The sequence below is a fragment of the Callithrix jacchus genome, chromosome 15, assembly GCF_049354715.1.
Source record: "Callithrix jacchus isolate 240 chromosome 15, calJac240_pri, whole genome shotgun sequence".
NCBI lineage: Eukaryota > Metazoa > Chordata > Mammalia > Primates > Cebidae > Callithrix > Callithrix jacchus.
In genome coordinates, this window is record NC_133516.1 from 68,154,884 (window position 1) to 68,169,598 (window position 14,715).

At 50.6% G+C, this 14,715-nt stretch overlaps 1 protein-coding gene across 11 annotated transcripts in view; it reads left to right on the forward strand.

Moving 5' to 3' along the window:
* The first annotated feature begins 8,030 nt into the window (after window positions 1–8,030).
* SLC6A1 (solute carrier family 6 member 1) overlaps window positions 8,031–14,715 on the forward strand; it is a 43,860-nt gene continuing 37,175 nt past the window's right edge. For 6 of the 11 annotated variants that reach the window (XM_078351644.1, XM_035276301.3, XM_035276302.3 and 3 more), the window contains exon 1: window positions 8,510–8,709. The gene's annotated coding sequence lies outside the window, so the exon portion shown is untranslated. Of the gene's footprint in view, window positions 8,200–8,509; window positions 8,710–14,715 lie in introns of those variants that run through there. The other 5 variants (XM_078351645.1, XM_078351641.1, XM_035276303.3 and 2 more) reach the window with 2 other exon arrangements.

The window sequence follows — 14,715 nt, forward strand, 5'->3', positions numbered from 1 at the left end:
GGAATCCAGGTGTGCCCGACTCCACTCTCTGCACCTCCCCTGACCATATATGCTAAGTTTTCATGACTCACAAACCACATCGGAAAGGGTTTTTTTGTCTGTTTTTTATCTTTTGTTTTGAAACATTCATGCCACTCTTCGGAATTTTGCCAGGTCTGCACAGTACTCAGATTGTCATTGACTTAATATCTTTCTTTAAATCAATCCCTACTTTTAAACTACAATAAACTTATTTAAAAGAAAACATTCCACCACTGCCACTGCAAATAGAAAGCCAGTATCCCTTGCCAAAACAGAAACTGTTAAAATAAATACAACAAAAATAACAAACAAGGAGCAATGTTATTAAATTCTAGCCAGGCTCAGTTTCAGGAAGGAAGCTGAGGCCAGCTCTGTCCTTATTGAAAAGGGAGATTAGCAAGGATTGGAGAGGCGTTAAATCCATGGCAGCACCACTGCGAGAGTCTTTTTCATGTGAACGGAAGGATTAGGTGTGAATTGCAGAGGAAGTTACTTTCCACGTTTGTGAGTCCCTGTTGTCTAGTGCCGGGTCCAGGTCTCACCTGGAATCCCCTCCTGGCCCTCTAGTGGTAGAATCTGACACTAGGGAAAATTCTGCCATAGACCAGTGCTTCTGCAACTTTAATGCGCACGCGTTTCCTGGGGTTTTGTTAAATGCAGAGTCTAATTAAACAGATTGGAGATGAAGGGGCAAGATTCTGCATTAATAGTAAGTTCCCAGGTGAGGCCAACGCAGCTGATGATCCATGGATTACACTTGAGGACAGTCTAGACCGGGGTCAGCAAACTATGAATTATCAGCCAAATCTGCAGCCCTCCAACCTGTTTTTGTGACTCAAGTTTTCTTAGAACACTGCTATGCTCACTTGCTTTTATACTATCTTGTGCACTACACAGCAGAGTTCAATAACTGCAACGGAGACCTCATGGCCTTCGAACCCTAAAACATTTACTATCTGGTCTTCTTCCAAGGAAGTTTGCTGACCCCCTGGTCTAGACAGCAGCCCCTTAGGCCTTCACAGGTCCCTGACTGCCAAGGCCATAGGGAAAGGGGCCTGGTGACATGTCCAGCTGTCATCTTGGCCACCCACTTCTCAGAAAGAGCAGGCACTAAAAAACTTTTTTTTTTTTTAATGTAAGTAAAGGTGCCTGTACAGAATGCAGTATCAACAAGAGTTGCAATGGGTAAACATTTTGATGGGTTATGGATCAGGGGCTGGGCGCAGTGGCTCAAGCCTGTAATCCCAGCACTTTGGGAGGCCGAGGCGGGTGGATCACGAGGTCAAGAGATCGAGACCATCCTGGTCAACATGGTGAAACCCCGTCTCTACTAAAAATACAAAAAATTAACTGGGCATGGTGGCGCGTGCCTGTAATCCCAGCTACTCGGGAGGCTGAGGCAGGAGAATTGCCTGAACCCAGGAGGCGGAGGTTGCGGTGAGCCAAGATCGTGCCATTGCACTCCAGCCTGGGTAACAAGAGGGAAACTCCGTCTCAAAAAAAAAAAAGGATCAGGGCTGTTGTTATTTTTGTTGTATTTATTTTAACAGTTTCTGTCAGATGAGAAATTAAATTGCCTTTGAACCCTCTGAGTCAGACACTGCCGCAGACCATGGATGTGGAGCCAGAGCCCTGCACACACAACCTTCAGCCTCAGGAGCCCTCCTTGTTGAAAGAGGCAGGTCTGGCTTCATAGTAATGGAGACTCAGAGCTCTTAAATGGGCTGCTGGCACATCTACCAGTGTTCAACACACACCTCCCCAGGACCTGCAATCCTACTTCCAGGTATTAGAAAGACAATTCTGCAAGTGAGTCTCGGCCTAAAAATGTGTGGCTTTTTTTCATGAAATGGGCAAGTGTGAAAGAACCACTGAACAGAAGTGCATTCACATGTGCACTTAAGGGCATGTATAAAAATGTTCTCAGCAGCACTATTTAGAGTACCCTGGAGCAGAAAACCCAATGTCCATCAACTGGAGAATGGATAAATACACTGCAGTATATCCATACAAAGGAATACTATACAGCCCTAAAAACAACAAATGATTGCTACACCCAACAGCATGGATGAATCTCACAGACATGATGCTGAATGAAAGAAGCCAGGCATATTAGAGTATGACTCTATTTGTGTGAAGTTCAAGAACAGGCGAAACTAACTTATGGTAATGGACATCATTATAGTGGCTACCTCTTGGGGTGATGTATTGACTCAGATTCTCTAGTGTGCTTTTGGGCAAGTGATTTAATCTTTCTGTGCCTGTTTCCTCACCTGTAAAATGGAGCTATTGATAGCACCTATTTCATAGGCTTGTTGAGGATTTCTGTAAATACAGCCGCTTGAATTTTCTCTGGTACAGGCTCTAGGTAATGCTCGTTATTTTCCCGTTAGTCAATAGAAGCCAGCATTTACTGAGCCCTCCCCACTGCTGCAGCTGACCTCATTCAGATTTCAGGGCCATACTGGGAGTCTCTATCTCATTCCCACTTCACAGACCATGAAACAGACCAGTTTGAAGAAATGAGTGCCTTTCCCAAACAGACGCCCCAAGAGAGTAAGCGGCTCACCAGGGTTTAAACCAGTTTTTACTGGCTGTGTGACCTTGGACAAGTTGTTTCACCCTCGGAGTCTTAATCTATAAAATGAGAATAACATCACGCATTTTATGGGGTCTTTTGGAGAAGGATTGCAATGGTTCGTGTGAATGGCTCCAGCACTAAGAGAACCTCCACAAATACTTAGGTAGTTACTTGGTATTTTAAAGACATGACTTGCCCATGGTCATGTAGCTCCTGGTTAATTCTCCGGGATGTGAATCCAGTCTTCCCACCCTGACGCCCACATTCTTTCCAAAGCACGGACTGCCTCTTTGTGTCTTCCTTCCAGGCCTGTCTTTCCTTCAGTCCAACCACCTCCCTGCCCTCCAGATAAGCCTTGGGTTTCCAGATAGACATGCATCGCTGTCCTCAGGGCCCAGCACACAGGATCCAGGCTGGGTTAGTTGTCAGACACCTACAGCTGACCAGTAACATTACGGTCCTTGCCAACTGGGCAGGGCTTTTATTCCCAGGAGCCTGGCACTTCCCAGGGGAGGAAAAATAAGGGCTTTCAAACTCTGAGCTCTGCTCTTCATATCCTGTCCATTGAGGGGCAGATGCCCAGGCCCTCAAAAATTAAAATTGAGTGAGACACAAAAGCATGGTTTTCCTTAGTGCTTTCATCTATTCAAGAGATATTTATTGCACGTTTCTAGCCAGGTGTGGTGGCTCATGCCTGTAATCCTGAAAGCCAGGAGAAGAAGATGAGGGAAGTGTTTCCAGCAGAGGGAACAGCATATATGAAGGCCCAGAGGTGGAGACCTTTTGAGGGGCACTGAAAGTAGCCTCATTTGGCTAGACGCAGGCAATGAGTGTGGAAGGAAATCCAAGAGTCCCAGGCACTCCGCAGGAGGATGTAAGGGTCACAGTCAACAAGTTTTGAGCCCTGTCATGTGCAGCAATCCAAGGGACAACCAGTCCCTGCCCCCACCAAAGGGAGAATGGTAAGAAGCTGAAGGAAGGCAGTAGTAAGGTCTTAGTGGGAATTTCAGTGGAGAAGAAATCATATGCAGTTGGGCAAAAATCAGTCAAGGTCATTTGAGAATGACCTTGAACCTCAACTAGAATCTTGTCAACTGGGGAGGTAGGGCATGGAGATTCCCTGCAATTTCCAGCGGAATAACTAAGATATACTGAGCATTTGTCATATACCAGGGCGTTAGCTGGCTTCCTCCAAGCAACCTTGCGAGGTAGAGACTACTATCATTCCCACCTTTTAGAGAGAAAACTGGGCCCTAGAAAGGGGAAGTCACATGTCTAAGGTCTATCTAGCTGTAGCTCAAAGTCAGCATAATACCTCTAGAATAATGGGCCATGGAGAAGTGTTTATGAAGCAGTCTTCTGGGGGGCAGGCTCATCTCCATGGCTGCTCCTGTCCTGTCTTTTCACGGTTGCCCATTTGGAAGCATCCACCTGTTGAATGTTTAAGTATTGATCCCCGCATGGTATGACATGCATAAATATTTGAACATTCAGCAGTCACGCCTCGCTGTCCAAGAGCTGCCCCAGAGTGACTCGGGGACAGAATAATAAAATGAACTTATGTCCTATTATCTCCCACGAGGCTTATTGTGGTTTTTCAAGTGGTTACACACATTAATGCAGGGACTCCTTCTGCTAATGTGGGAATTTCTGGCATGGAGGGGGGTGTGGTTAAGGTAACAGCATTTCTTCTGAAAAAAAACAAAGGCCCGATTCCCTACAGGGGATTTTTTTTAGGTTGAAGGGGGGCTTCTCAGTGTTACTACAATTTTGGAAAGCCTAGAAGATGGAATTCTTGGTGGTCATAGAGACAGAGTCTGCTATGAGCAACGGATGGGGTCCTGGACAGGGGGCCTGGACAAAGGGCAAGGGAGCAAAGCAGGATGGCAACAAGTCTGGGCGTCCTGACCACCAGATTGGGACTCTTTGCACAGCGTCTGCTGTGGCTTGATGAGAGGCTCTCTGGGGCGGCAGGAAAGACCCCTGGCTGGATTCATGAGCTTCCGGGCCCAGAGCCCTGGCTTTGGCAGCGGCCAGGCCTAAACAGGGATCCAGCCTCTGCTCCTCTCCTATTGTGATCTCTGGGCCAGTGAATCGTCCTCTCTGCACCTCTTTCCCCATGTATCCACCATTCCCATGCAGCAAGTGCTTGAAAATGTAGCTAGCAGGCATGGGTTTCGTGGCTTTGCCCACAGATAGCTAAGTGCCCTTAGGCAAGTCGGTGCCTCTCTCTGGGCCTCAGTTTACTTGCAAAAGCGTCCAACTAGCTAATATCTAAGGACCATTTGTAGTCTAATGGCCATGAGTCTATGATTCAGTGAACTCTCCCAAGTCCAGGAAGAGAGAGGGCTATGATAATGACATTCACAGTCATCATTGCCATCAACTATGGGCACCTACTGTGCACTGGGAACCCTGCTGGGCACAAGGTCCTCCTCGCCTCACACCTACAGTGCAACCTCCTGATAATCTTCTCACTTCTGATCTTCTCCCTTTTAATCCATTCTGCATACATGGCCAGTTTCAGCTTTCTTAAACCCTGCCTGCTGCTTTGCTCCAGAACACTCAGTGGCTCACCAGTGCGCCTCAAGGTCAAGAACCAACTCCTTAATGTGGCGAGTGAGGCTTCCATGCTCAAGTCCTTCCCTCTCTCAAAGACTCTATGTTATCTCTTTGTCTAGTCCTCCCCCATCCCTCGTGCTCAGTAGGTGCTCAATAAATATTTGTCAAGTGAATGAACACATGGATAAAATGTTTCTCTAAATTAGGCTACTTAAACTTTAGTCATTTGCAAAGCAGCCACAAGAGTTTTGCAAAAATCTGCACACCACATCTATTTTTATTTACTTAAATATTTTCCTTTTTTAGATTAAATAAATGTATCTCAAAAGGAAACTTTACATCACGCTATAACTAGAAGACCAATATTACTTGCCAGAAATAGGTCTCCATTAAAATAAATACAAGGACAAATGAGCAAAGCATTCCATTCTAACTGGATAGTGTTGTCTACCAAAGCTGGCGCCCTCTCAGTTAAAACGGGATTAGTCAGTGCTTTGGAGAGGTGTTACAGACTAAGCCAGCACCAACCCGAGACTTGCCCATGGACACAAATCACAAGGATGTTACAAGGGAGTGAATGGGAAGAGCTGTGTCACTCCAGGTTATCCCACTCCCCTGAAACTTGTCCTATCTACCTTCTGTGGTGGCAGCCTACATTTTGGAAACCCCGATCTGCAGAGCCCACAGCCCTGGCTCGGGAGGTTTGCATATGAGTTCTCTGAAAGACTTTAACTCAGGCTTTTTGAAAGTGCCCTGGAGGCCCCACATGCAACCACCTCAACGTCACAATATAGTGTCCCTATCTGAAGTCTCACTGCACCAGAGACAGCTCTCAGAGCTCTACTGTGATAAGAGTTTGTTGGAAACCATCCTCCTGATGGAACAATGAGCTCCCCATCCCTACAGAGATATGGACAGATGCTGGACAGTCATGGGTGTAGGCCAGGGGCAGGGAATGTCACAGAGATAATTCAAGCCTATGGTCGGCCTATGAAATTGACCTGACAGCTAGAGTTTACCTTCATAGGTAGGAAGACAAATCTAGAGGGATGAAAAGAGAGGAGAATTCATTTCCTGGTCAGCAATATAGAAAAAAGAGAGAGACAATTGTGAGTGGGGTTACCCAGAAAACATGAAGGACAAAAGGGGGATGGGAATGGCTATGATTTTTCCTTTTTATACTGCTTCATTATTCTCAATCCAACACTGCATTCATGAGGAATATTTTGGCTTTAAACAACATAAACTGAATTCAAACTTGTGTAGGATAGGAAAAACAAATTAATAATATAAATAGCTGACACTGCCTTCAGGTATGGCTGGATCCAGGGACTTGACATACATCAGGACTCACTCCTGTCTCTGCCTCTCAGTTCTGCTTTCTTCTATGTTGGCTTCATTTCAGGTAAGATCTGCTCAAGTTCTACAAAGATGGCTGCCAACATCTCTACACTTGGGAGCCTCGGTGGAGATTGAGCTTCTGTTTGGCAATAGTTTTAGCAAAAGTCCCAGGCAGAGTTCTCACTGGCCCAGGAAATGTCATATGTCCCCTCACTGAGGTCAGAGTGACGTGCTCTGATTGTCTGTGCCTTGGGTCACATGTCTATCTCTGGGAGCAGGGAACCCCACCCAACCATATGAACATCAATGAAGGAGGGGAAGTTTCCCAAATGAAAATTGAGGTTCTGTCACCCAAAGAAGTTGAAACGAATGTCAGGCAAGCAAAAGTAACTTTCATTCTTGCTACCCTGGTATCTCCGTTCAAGTCTATGCCTCACATCTCCATCCAGACAGCTCCTATTCAGCCTTCAGGCTTCTGTTCAAATGGCACTTCCTTGAGGAAAACTTCCCAAACCATCCCATGCTGCACTGGGGTCCCCAGCATGTGTGCCCCAGGAAGAGGTTTTCATTCTGGGCTTGTGTCGTTGTTATTTGATGAAAGCCTGTCTCCCATACTGGACTGGGACCTCCTTAAGAGCTGCGGCCTGTCTTGCCCATCACTCTGTCCCTAGAGCCTAGGACAGTGCCTGGCACACAGGAGAGCTCAGTAAATATTTATTTGAAGTACCAATGGAGATCCACAGCACATATGACCTGGTGATCAGTGGTGGGAGGTGGATGGGTCAAGAAAGACACCAAGATTCCCTGCTCACGAATGAGAGTGTGGGGAAACAGGAGAAGTCAGGGTGACCTTGGAGAGCACTACCTTGGGAGACCTGAGGATGGATGAAAGCGGGGAGGAGGTAAGGTTAGGTGGGGTGGAGGAAGAGAGGTCCATCTGCAAAGGCCAGCCCTGGGGACACAGAGAGGAGGGGAAGAGTAGGTCAGGGCTGGAGAGTAGGAATCTTTTCTCTGAGTTCCTGGGGAGGCCAGAGGGAAGGGCAGATGTGGCCCCATTCCCAGAAGCCTTTATAAAAGAGGGTGGGGAGGTCAGGAGTTGGTAACGACAAGGGAGGGAGACCCTGTGTGCTGGGTTGGGATTGGCTGGAAAGGGGAATTCACTGGGAGAATCCCTCCAACCTCAAGAACTGGGAGAAGGGTGTCTGGGGCTCCTGTCACCATCCCTATTTTCCCTTTTAAGTTACCTGTTTCCCCATCTGTCCATCTGCACACACAGCCACTTGTGTCTCCATGCCCAACCGCTGGCAGTGGACAGGGTGTCCTTCCCACCCCCACTCTGACACACACTCCCAGCCTGGTACGCAGAGCCTAGTCACCCCAGACCAGGCCTGTGTTTCCAGGTGGAATAGGAAACGCCGCCCTAGGACGAGAGCAAGGAGTGGGCAGGGGCCCACCCCCACCCACAGCGACCCACAGAGGGCGGGAAGAGGACGAAAGCAGAGAGAAACAGAAAGGACAGGCCCACAGAAGCAGAGCGGCAAGGCTGGAAGGAGAACAGCCAGGAGGAGAGAGCATGCTGTGAAGGACAGGGAGACAGAGACCAAGGCGGACAGGCAGACAGGCTGATGACCCAGGCCGAGGCCGGGAAGAGCCGTCAAAGGAAGGAGAGAGACGTGAGGGGGACTGCTGAGCAGGCGAGGGAAGGAGGGGGTGGGGAGAGGGAGGGAGGAAGAGAGAGGGGAGAAGGAGGGTGAAGAGAGCGGGAGAATGAGAAAGAAGGGAGAGGGGAGGCGTAGAAGGGGAGAGGAGGTGAAGGGAAAAGGGGAGAAGCTGCTGGCGGGGAAGCTGCAGGAGGCAGCTGCGGAGGCAGCGCGCGGCGCCGGCCGGGGTAGCGCCGGGCGGGGGCGGGCAGTGCGGGCAGAGCCCTCCCCCAGCTGGGCGGGCTCCGGGAGCCGCGAGCCCCGCCCTCCCCCTCCATTCCTCGGGTCTCTCTCCCGCCTCCTCTCCCTTCCCCGCGTCCCTCCGCCCGCCCTCGGAAGACCGAGAGAGCGGAGAGGTTGCGGGCGAGCTGCGCGGAGCCCAGGAGCCGAGGAGTCTGGAGCGCAGCGCAGCCCAAGCCCGAGCGGCCCCGCGTCCCGAGCGCACCGGAGCGGCCGAGCCGCCCCGCGCAGCTCCCGTCCCGGGGAGGGCAGCCCCGGCCGCAGGTAGGAACGGTCGGCCGGCGTCGGGGCGCAGGGCGCAGAGCCTGGGACAACGGGGCAAGACTGGCCAGAGCCCCAAGCCGCCGCCGCTAGCCGGGCCGGGTGGGGGGCGGACACCTCGAGATTCAAGCGCCCGCGCCGCACCTCCCCTGGGGCCACATGAAGGAACCGGGGCGCCGCTGGGTCCCCGGACGGACGCTCAGGCCATCGATCCCCCGCGACACGCGGGAGGCAGGAAGGCTCGAACCGAACCGAGGGTCGCGAGAATTGCATGCCCCTTCTCTGCCGCGGTGCCCCACTGGCCTCGCAAGTTGGTACTGGATTCTGCTGGAGCCGTCGAAGCGCCCTATTCAGTCCCCAGGGGATGGAGGGTACGCGGAGTGAATGATACGAACTGCATTAGGGGACCGTGCTCCACTTTCCCAGTCGTGGGGTCAGCTGAGCCGAGTTAGAGCTATGCCCCCCATTTGTTCTCTACAGGCTATGGCGTGGTCAGGTGTGACTTGAGGATGGGACATCTCGGTTTCCATCCTGGGACAGCCCAAGCTCTCAGAAACGTTGGCTTAAAAACACACCAGGGCTTGGGCTCTGCGCACCGAAGCTCGCGCCGCGCTCTCTCAGCCCTGACTTTCCCCGAGGGATATGGGGTGTGGGAGGTCCCTTAGAGAGCTGGAGGACTGTGCTTCCTCGCTGCTTCGGTAGCTGCTCTCCCTTTCTTGCTTTTCCGTCTCTGCGTTTACTCCCCGGGGCGACACTGCTCAGGACAGTAGCCCCGGGCAGTGCCCATTGGGTTCTGAGTACACATCCCCACGGGTCGCACCCACAGATGTCCTGTTCTACGCTTGGCTTTGTCTTCCGACAAGAAACTCAGACCGGGCAGTCCCCCATTGAGACTCTGAGCTAATATCCTCCCAAAGTAGACGTGAACCTCAAGGAGAAAATTGAATTTTTTTAAAAGCCGAATGATAACGCCACATTCCTTCCCGTTGTGGGGCTGGAGCGCGCATCCCCTTTCCCAGGAAGCTTAGCCTTATCCCCATGAAGATAAGGAAGTGGGGAGAGTTGGGGGAGGGAGGGAATAAAATGGCTCCTGAGCTTTTGTGCCATCCCAAAAATCATAGATCATGTCAGACTGAGTTGCACTGGTGGTCTACCTTTGTTTTTCTGTGACACACATGGTGGGTGTTTGGCAAGAGAGTGGGGATGTTGGGTGCTGGATAGTGCCTGGATTCTGTGTCTTTGGGAACTTTGGGGGAAGTGTCCTCCTAAGGGAGCCTTAAAAGGCTACCCAAATCCCCCAAATTCCAAAACAAAAGAGGTCAGTGCAAACTACTGGTGTCTTGCATGTTACCTCTTTCTCTTTGGAGCACATTGGGAAGGACTGACCCAGCTCTAGATCCGAGGCTGGTCCAAGCAGGCGCAGACCCTCCCCAAGGCAGAGAAGGGGAAAGTGAACTTGCCCTTAGAAGTGTGAGTCCCTGGGGGAGTGAGAGGGACCTTTTACCAGAGCAGCTCTGGCAAAATGGCTGAGCCTCCCTTGAGCCTCAGAAATAAATCGTCAGGCAGGCAGCAAACAAAGAAAGAGCTCTGTCTCCAGCCAAGCGCTGGCTCAGTGGCCAGTCCTTGGAGGACAAACAGTGAGTCCCAGGCAGAGAGACACAGCCCGGCTTGCCTGGCAGAGCATCTGGAAAGTGGGGTTCCCTAGGAACACACAGGAGAGAGGCAGCCACTCTGGAAGTAAAATCAGGGACCCCCCTGTCCTGATGCGGGGACCTTTATTTTAGGGCTGGAGGCTTGATGAGAAGCGGCTCTCCAGGAACTTAGATGGGGCTGGGAAGGATGTCTAGAGACCAAGGAGTAGGTAGCTTAGAGGGTAAAGATGAGGCAAAATCAAGTCCATCAAGGCTGAAAGATGCACAGTGGCCACGTCTCTCCTGTCTGCCACAGATTTTACATACTTGGTGACCCCAGAGCAGCAGAGGCTATAAATTTGTTTACACGTGGCCCAGCACACAGCAGGACCTCAATATTTCTCTTAGAATAAAGCCTGCATGGATGGAAGGTGATACTAGCACTGGCATGGACCTACCTGCAATCTCTACCTGTCTCACTGAACCAGGTAGCCTATAAAATGTGGTACCTTAGTCCATAGCCAGGAGTGAATGTGCCCCAGATGAGGGTGTGCTTTGAGCTGGGGCATTGCCATCTCTGGCCAGGTGACCTTGAGTACGTTCTCATTCCTGTTGGAAGGAAGGAATGGAGTAGCCAAAGCTTCCAATGTGCCAGGGCTTATCATTCCTACAAGAACCATGTGCAGCAGGCACTATTCTAATTCCCATTTCAGAGGCGACGAAACTGGATGCAGAAAGTGGAAGTGACTTGTCCAAGGTCACATAGCTAGGAGGAGGAAGGGCAGGGATCTCAACCCTACTGTTCTAATTTCCAAGCCAACTGTGTCCTATCGTGGGTCTCTGGCCTCGGTTTTTCCAACCATAAAGTGCAGTGATAGGTTGATAGTTCCCATGAGCCTGCCAATGAAGCAGTGTCTGGTCCTCTACCTTGGTGGAATATGACATGCTGAGAGCACCATTAAATAAAGCACCAATGTCTGGCCGCTTCTTACCGTTGCACAAAGATGATTCCTTGGCTTTGGCTGTGAGCTCAGCAGCTGAGATAGGGTTCCACGCTACTTGGAATTTGGAGATGGCTTTCCCCCGTCTTGCTTGTCTGTGGGTCACAGGCAGTGTTAATGACAGTTGATTTAGCCTTGCCACCACCTCTAGCCTCCTGCATCTTGAAGTCCATCTCCTTTGTCCTTCAGATCCCATCATCCCCGTTGCCTAGCCCAAAATGTGCCCACCTTCCCCTTGGCCACCACTCCACCCCAGCAGCCCCTCTCCTCAGCCACAGCCCCAATGCCAAACCCAGTTAGAGCCACTTCATCACCTCTCTGCCCAAATGGAAACTAAAATGCGAGCGTCAGCTGGCCTGTCTATGCCTGTGTCGGGACTGCCCCTTCCATTCAACCGTGCAATGTCACCTGAGCTTCTCTGTGCCTGGAGAATGGTGGGCAGGGTGTTGCCCCGCTGGATGACAGCAACTTCAAATTGACTTCAGTTGCCAAGAGCATTTGGGCACTGTCCCCACTTGCATCAACTGCTGGTGTGCCTCGGTGCTGGCTTCCCAAATGGGTCCTGCACAGGTGGCCCTTCTTGCCAACTTTACCCTGTTCTCTGAAGGGTCCTGGGAGGTGGAGGGGAAGAGGTTGGTGTTTGAGAAAGGAAAGGTTGGGAGGCCAGATGTGCACTCCAAAATAGGACTTCCCAGGAGATGGGCCTCAGTGAGCATATGAACATCCAGCATCTCCATCTACTCCATGCTCACCTAAGACCTCTGGGGTCAGGGGGAGGGTCTTTGGAGTCAGTGGGAAGAGGGCCAGTAGCAGAGAGGAGAGTTGCCTGGCATAGGCAGTAGGTGTGAATACAAGTTGTGATATTTCAGCAGAGACCTGGAATTCAGTCATAAACAGAAAAGGAAAAAAACACTAAATATTGTTCCAGTGGCAACTGTATCAAACACAGTAATAAATGTCAGTTACTGCATGTTGGCAAATGCCAGGGGATGTGTTGTGTGCCTTACTTATATCATCGCAGTTAATTTTCACAAAACCGTGTGAGATATGTAGCATAATGATCCCTGTGAGGGTGAGGAAACTGAGGCAGAGAGGGGCCAGGGCACTTGCTGCAGGATCACTGGGCTAGTAAATAGCCTTGGAGCCCAAAGTTAATCACAGCATGCTTAAATCCCTACCACTGAAAAGCCCCTGTCATTGCTTACTTGGCAATGACCGTGACCACCCCCAGCCGCCTCCACCCTAGTTAAGGAGCTGCACAGTTTACAAAGCACTTCTTCATCCAGTCCATCTGTGGAGCTTTGCCACAGCTCTAGGAGGCATGATAGCTTCTATGTGATGACTGAGGAAGCTGACTTGCAGAGAGATGAATTTGTGTCCAAGGTCCCTCAGCTGCTAGGCTGCAGAACTGGGGTTCAAATTGAGAAGTCCAGCCCATTACAACCTATTTGGGACTTAGATTTGAAATTCATTTGCAGCTAGTGCTGGTGTCGTGCACTCAGCCATCTTTCCCTAACTCTCAGGTGTCTCCCGATTTTGTCCCCACCATCTTGCTGCTCAAGACGCTATTGAGAGTACCCTGACAAAGCCATTAGCTGCGTTTACCGTGATCTGACATGACACAAAAGTGGCATCCGGTTCTATGCGGGATGCCTGCAGCGAATGGCCTTCTATTTTTACATTTCTCACAAATTGGAAATTACAAGGAGGCCAGGTCTTGCAGAGATTGTGGTGCTCCAAAAGCCGGGGATGTGCAGCTAGGTGGAACGGGACATGTTAGGGTGGCAGGGGCCCCGTTGGCTGTGAAAGGGGCCCCCTGGCTGCTGGGGCTGGATGAGATCTTGGCACACAGACCAGGCTTGGGGATGCAGAAGTCAGTGGCTGCCTTGGACGGTGACCTGCAGCTCTGCCCACCTGTCAGCTGCCTAGTATCTGCAAGATCTGTGTCTCACGCCAGCTCTTGAGATAACTGAGCCCTGGCTAGAGGGACATTCAAGGTCAAAGATGCCGTGAAGCATCGACAGCAGGTCGCTTTCATGGAGGTGTTGTTTGATAAGGAGGTTCTGTGCAGGGAGAGGCCAGCAGCCACAGGGAGGCGAGCAAAGACGTTTTCTTGCAGTTGGCTGTAACTTAGCATTGATCACGATACTCCTGGTCATCAGAACCGCACTTTAGACTTTGCTAAAAATGCTCTTGCAAGTGCTCTTTCTTTTGATCGTGTATGAAGTATTCCAGGGGAAGAAAATATGGTCCTTGACATCCTGAAGAAGAATCCTCTATCCAGTAAGGAGCGACTTTTTTTTAAGCTAGTTTTCTCATAAAGCCCAAATCAGAATGACCTTGACCCAAATGAGGCTCCTTTGCACACATGTGCATACCTGAACAAGTTGACACTTATGTAGAATTTCACAGTTTTCAAAGTGTTTTCTCAGTTGAAGTTTGTGACAGCCCTGGGAGCTTCAAGTGAAGATAATTTTATTGTTATTTTTAGTACCATTATTACATCCAAAAGATGAAACTGAGGCTCAGTGAGCCCTCACTCCTCATCTCGGTTCCCTGGTTTCCCAGCTGATGGAAATCACTTTTACTAGGCTGAAATCCAAGTTCACCAGGTAGCCCCCTGAGAAAGAGCCCAGATGAGGCCAGATCTGGTAGGAGGGCAGAGCAGAGAGCACGCAAAGATCAAGATGTACAGGAGAGCGTGGGAAGGCACAGCTGTGAGCTTTGGGAGAAAAGGGCTGTGGCATCTTTTCCTAGCCTTACCTGAGCTCTGTCCAGAGATGAACATCTCCTTGGTTATACCCAGAGTTTGGGGTCTAAAGTGTGATCATTTGGCTGGTAGCTCCCAGCAGTCACCAGACCTGGAGGGAGAGGAAGGGATGATTGCTCTCAGACACCTAAGGGCACACAAGCCTGCTTTTCTCTGTGACTGGGAGGGAGGGGGGAATGAACACCAGGGTCTGCCCGGAGATTTCACAGAAGGATCTAAAGGTCTGGATAGCCAGGAAGGTTAAGGGGAGTGTTCGTATGTAAGCCTCAGCTCAGACCCACTGGAGAAGCAGGCTATGTGCTTCTGAGCCATGCCCAGGCAAGAGGGCAGGTATGGGGAGGGGATATGGTATGGAAACCACCTGCCCCTGGCCATGACCCCCTCCCCTCTGCCTTTGGACTGTTGTCATGCTGAAGACTGTGAAATACCACGAGTTCTAGGAGCGTCCCTCTGGGACACAGAGGAAGGCAAGAGACCTGAGGGTTTGCTAGTTGCCTGGTTGGGTGGTGGGAGAGAACTTGTCCAGCTCAGCCCTGACAATGACTTTGGAGGGCCACTGGGCACTGGCTCCTGAGCCGAGGCTGATGCTGGGTGATAGGTGCTACTC